Below are 5969 nucleotides of genomic sequence, written 5' to 3' on the forward strand. Positions count from 1 at the left end.
CTACTGCATCGACAATGAAGCCCTGTACGACATCTGCTTCCGCACCCTCAAGCTGACCACACCCACCTATAGAGACCTCAACAACCTCGTCTCAACCACCATGAGCGGCGTCACTACCTGCCTCCGCTTTCCTGACCAGCTCAATGCCGACTTGCGCAAGCTGGCCGTGAACATGGTGCCCTTCCCATGCCTGCACTTCTTCATGCCGGGGTTCGCCCCTCTCACCAGCCGTGGCAGCCAGCAGTACCGTGCCCCGACCGTGCCTAAGCTCACCCAGCAGGTCTTTGATGCCATGAACATGATGGCTGCCAGCGATCCACACCATGGCTTCATGGTGGCTGTTATCTTCCGAGGCCACATGTCCATGAAGGAGGTGGATGAGCAGATGCTCAATGTGCAGAACAAGAACAGCAGCTACTTCATGGAGTGGATCCCCAACAACGTGAAGATGGCTGTGTGTGACATCCCACCAGGTGGCCTCAAGGTGGCTGTCCCCTTCATTGGCAACAGTACAGCCATCCAAGAGCTGTTCAGTCGCATCTCAGAGTAGTTCATGGCCATGTTCTGCTGCAAGGCCTTCCTGCACTGGTACAGGGGCGAGGGCATGGACGAGATGGAGTTCACTGAGGCTGAGAGCAACATAAATGACCTGCTGTCTGAGAACCAGCAGTACCAGGACACCACTGTGGAAGAGGGAGAGGATTTCAGGGAGGAGGTCAAAGAGGAGGCTTAAGCCAGAGTCTCTGTCACCTTGAGCCCCTCACTTCCTCAGCCACCTTCAGCTGCCCCTTTCACAATTTGTTTGCTGCCTCTATCTTGTTTCTGTTGGGGGTGTAGAACAGTGCCTGGCACATGGTAGGCATTCAATAAATACTTTTTTTTTTCTTTTTCTCCCCCGCCCCACTCAATAAATACTTGTTCGTTGGATGTCTCTTCTTTCACTACTCTGGCAAACCTAGATCTCTGTCATTCTAGGTGACCCTGCATTTTCTGCTGGCTTTCACATCTGTCTAGTTAATATTTCTGTTTTCAGAAGTTGGGGCTCTTCCAGATCCCCTTTAGAACCAGAGGGGTGTTGAAAACCCACGGAAGGGCCACCACGGGGAGCCAAAGGGGAAGAGAGGCAGAGGGTGATGGTCAGTTTGGGGAAGAGGGTGGGGCTCCCCAGGTGGGGACTGTTGGGCAAGAGGAATCCAGGCTTTCCCGCTCATCTCCAGGCATTTCTACACTCAGCCTCCTGGGACAGTGAACAGTATTAGCTTCATATGGCCCGGAGCATGCCTCTCCCTTCAGAGAGTGGCTGCCACTGTCCCAGGCGTGTGCCCGCCCGCCTTTGTGTTCTGGTCACTGCCCAGGACAGGAGATGCCTTCTTTACAGTATGTCATCTCTTGCTATTGCCTCACCCTTGACTTTGTCCTGTCCTACACTTAGGTTTCTATTTTGTGTTGAACTTACTGCTTTTTTTCATATTGAAAGAGACATTGCCCCAAGAGCCAAAAATAAATGGGAATTCATAAAAAAAAAAAGAATGGGAAAAAAAATTTCCCGCTATTCCTCAAAGGATTAATATTTAGAATATACAAAGAATTTTTAAAAATCAGACCTCTGCAAATTTAAAGATCCATTCCCAAACTGGTCATCTGAAATGACCACACACACCAGATGAAGGAGTAGTAACTGCAAATAAATACATGAAAGAATGTTCCACATCACTGGTCAGTAGAGAGACACAAATTAAAACAATACTGAGGTTCAATTTCACCCTGGAAAGAATGGGTATCATCAAGAAATCAAACAACAAATTGTTGGTGGGGCTGTCAGGAAAAAGGACTCCTTCTCCACTGGAGTGTAGATTGGTGCAAACACTGTGGATATCCATGTGGAGAATCCTCAAATATCTAAAACTATCAGAGCAGAAATTAATGTATCAGAGACTAAGAAAGCAATACAAAGAGTTAATGAATCAGAGTTGCTTCTTTGAAAGATTAAATAAAAATTGACAAACTCTTAACCAACCTTATCAAAAAAAAGGGGGAGAGAGAAAAAACTGAAATCCACACACTTAGGAATGAAAAGGGTCACCACATGCTGTGTTGGCCCCACCCCGGGCGCCTTGAGCCAGCCACCGAGATTGGGCATGCTGGCGCACGCCTATAATCCCAGCACTGGGGAGGCTGAAAGCAGGAGGGTCACTATGAGTCCCAGCTGCAGAGTGAGACCTTGTACCAAATACACCAAAAAAAGAAAGAAAGAAAAAGAATGAAAAGGGTGAAATCACAATAAACCCTGCAGAAATCCAAAAGATCATCCATACCTACTTTGAAAACTTTTATTCTAATAAGATGGAAAATGCAAAAGAAATGGATAGATTCCTACATACATATGAATTACCAAAGCTGTATCAAGAAGATATAAAACTCTTAAATAAATTGATATCAATTAATGAAACTGATGATGTAATTAAGAGCCTACCAACAAATTCCGTGCCTGCCTCACCCCCAGAATGCACTGAGAGAGAGACTGAGACTGGCATGTGACATGCACCTGTATAACCAGCTCTTGGGAGGCTGAAAAACAGGAAGGATCACTATGAGTCTGATCTGTGTAGTGAGAACCTGTAGATCCTGTACTGAATACATAAAAAACAAAATAAATAAAAACCTACCAACAAAAAAGCCCAAGCCCTGATGGATCCACTGCTGAATTTTACAAGAAATTTAGAAAAGACCTAACACCAGTACTTCTCAAACTCTTTAGTGAAATTGAGAGGGAAACAATACTCCAAAATTCATTCCTGGAAGCTAGCACATTAAGGAAATTTTTATTCCTCTAGCCGCTCCTTATTATTCACTGCAGTTTCCAGTTTCCTTAATCCAATATTTGGAGCCTTATGTAATGAAGGGAGGTTGTGGTTACAACCTCTAGTCACACCAGGCTACTCTGTTTCCAAACACACCCTAGTCCTGGTTTTGCCCAGGTGTTCCCACTTCCACTAGCTCCACAGTACTCATTTACATTCACACCTCAGCTCTGTTCCAGACACTGTTCTGGTTGACATGTTTTAACAGTTAGGATATGACTCACTAGCTGCTGCAATGTGTAACCTCACCTCTCAGTGTCTTAATACGACTTTTATTTGTTACATGAAGTCAAATGGATATCTAGAAAACCTCCTTTCATCTTACGGTTCCATCATCTTCTAGGACTTTGGTCCCTTTGCTGATTCTTCCAAGGATTCTACTCAAAAGAGCCATTGAGAATCACATGAGAAATCTTCATGGCCAGGTTTAAAAACAGCATACATTCCTTGTTCCCTACATAAGGCTAGAGCCCAGTCACATGGCTGTCAAAGTTGCAAGGGATGCTGGGAAATGCAATCTAGCTATGATACCCAGGAAGAAGAGGGAACCTATTATATAAATATATTTAATGTGTTGATTATTATTTTCCCCCAACATTAGAGATCAAGCCCAGAGGCACTTTGAGCTATAGCACCAACCCCTTTTATTTTATTTTGAGACAGGTTCTCACTAAGTTGTTTAGGCAGAACTTGAACATTTGACCCTTCTGCCTCAGCCTCTCTCCATGCAGGGATTACACGCATGTGCCAACATTCCTAACTGTATGGATTATTTTCTGCCACAATGTAGTAATACATTTATCATCCACAGTAATCTTTTTGTGGTTGGTGCCATTTTTTAAGTCCTTTCTTAAAAATAGATAGGAAAGCTGGGTACAAAACACTTAAGTAATTTACCCACAACTATATAGAAAATTTCAAAGGCAAGATTTAAACCCAGGTAGTCTGGAACGTTTTTTTTGACATCTTACTAACATTGCTCTGTAAACAACTCTTCCTCTTAGTAAGCTGTGGCCTGCATGCATTCGTATACTAACAAAAGTCATTTTCTTTTCCTCTCTCCCCAGCAACAACTTGCTTGAGCTTTTACTAAGCAAGCCATATACCACCATTTGGAAGAAACATCTTAAAAACTGTCATGCCTATCCAGAGGTGAAGAAATGGAGGCCCACGGTACTGCCTTGTTTAGCTGCATCAAGACCTGGAATGTCAGGGCTGGGGAGATGGCTCAGTGGAATGAGTGCTTCTCTGGCGAGCACAAGAGCCTGAGTTCAATCCCTAGTTCCACAAAAAAAAAAAAAAAAGACCTGGAACGCATTCGTCTGGTTGCTGTTCCAGTATTTTCCCGCTAAATCCTGTTCCTCACACCCCAAACCTTCCTTATATTATCTGGTTCCATTGTCCCAAACCTTCCTTATATTATCTTGTTCCATTGTCCCTGTAGGGTGAGGTCCTACTCCATAGATACAGCAGGCTCTATCCTATTGTCTTGCTGTCCTGCTGAGCATTTTCCTATGTAGCTTCCAAATCTCTTCTAAAACATCTGTTTTATGTTGATGGCTCCTGGTCCTGGTAGCCATGAGAATTGCTTATTTGTGGAGAAGAAAACTCATAAAAGAGGAATTTCATTCCAGTCTTGAGGGTATTTGTAGATTACTTGTATTTTTTTTTCAAAGATGGGTGACAATTATTTTTATTTTTTTCTTCCCATTTCCTGATATGTGACTTTCTAGATTTCCTCTGTGAGCTGGGCCTTGTGGTTGGCGCGCCTTTCTGAGCTTACTAAGTCTTGATCAACAACCAGTCCTGGAAAATATTCTAATTTTGTCAGCATGCAAAACTACCCTAAGAGAAAATAATGGCTTCCTTTTGTCCAATTGATACATAACAAAAGGCTGCTGTAAGGGAAAACAATGAAGAATTCCATTAAGCGCATTTTCCCCCCCTTTCTTGACTTTGAGGCTTAGATCTGCTGGGAGAAGGTTGGGGCTTAATAGAACCTACAATTGGTCCCAGGGGTTCTTGTTTTATTTTATTACACTTTTCCTAGTAGCACTATGGAGTCTACTTTCAAACCTTTTCTCTTTCCATTGTTTGCCATTTAAAAAAATTGTGGGGGGTAAATCCATTTCACCTGAAAAAACACTTCGGCAATAGATTTTCCTTTTTCATCTTAATATCAACAATTTCAGCTCCCTAGCCTTCTTCCCACACTGGCTCCAATTTTCTAAACTTTGATCGAGGATTAAAGGGATTTTGAAGAGATTTAGAAGTTAAGGCAAAGCTTTCCTTGGGATTTGATTAAACAAATTATAAAATGAAAAATGTTTTCTTTAATCTCAGTGCTTTGATAATTGTGGAGGTATATCTGCCAACCAGATAGTCTCGTGTTTTCTTACTCTTGGTCTTGTTAGAAGTCTGGCGCTGTCACGGTCCTGCCTGTGTCACTGGGCCCTTGTGTGTGCCCGGATGGGCTTCTAATTGCCGTGACCAGCACCTCTGCGTGCATCTGTGGACTTGCAAAACAGTCCCTGCACACTGCAAGGGCAGCCAGACCTGCCTGGATACTCCTACAGGGACAGCCCTTTATCAGTAATGCCTGGACAATTGATGTCATTCCCCTAGCTCCCTTGCCCCTGATTAGCATAACTGTGTGTGTGTGTGTGTGTGTGTGTGTGTGTGTTTTGCACCATTTCTTGTAAAATTAAACTCCCTCCCAATATGGGAGCAGGCTTAACAGTGGAGCCCTCATTGTTCACCTTCCCACTCCTGCATTACTTCTGTGCTTCTGGGTGGGTGTTAACCAGGTTTTCTCAAATACATTCTTTGCATTTGATTCTGTGTCTTACAGTCTGCTTCTGGGGAAACTGTGAGGTTGACTCATAAGAGGATAAACTACGTAGTTTGCAGCACTGCAATTCTTTGATAGCTTAATATACTTAGTTCAAAAGAGAACTGGATTTCCTGTTTGTCTTAGTTACTGTGCTTGGCACTGGGACACAATATCTGACACCTGTAATTTAGAGGAAAGGTTTATTTTGGCTCACAGTTTGTAGAGGTTTCAGTCCATAGTTGGCTGGCTCCAGGGCAGGGCATCAGGGCAGAGAA

At 43.5% G+C, this 5969-nt stretch overlaps 1 pseudogene; it reads left to right on the top strand.

The window, feature by feature from the left end:
• The first annotated feature begins 4 nt into the window (after positions 1–4).
• On the top strand, positions 5–733 carry LOC101585261 (annotated as a pseudogene).
• The last annotated feature ends 5236 nt before the right edge of the window (positions 734–5969 follow it).

The sequence above is a fragment of the Octodon degus genome, unplaced genomic scaffold (assembly GCF_000260255.1).
Source record: "Octodon degus isolate 3935 unplaced genomic scaffold, OctDeg1.0 scaffold00015, whole genome shotgun sequence".
Taxonomy (NCBI): Eukaryota; Metazoa; Chordata; class Mammalia; order Rodentia; family Octodontidae; genus Octodon; species Octodon degus.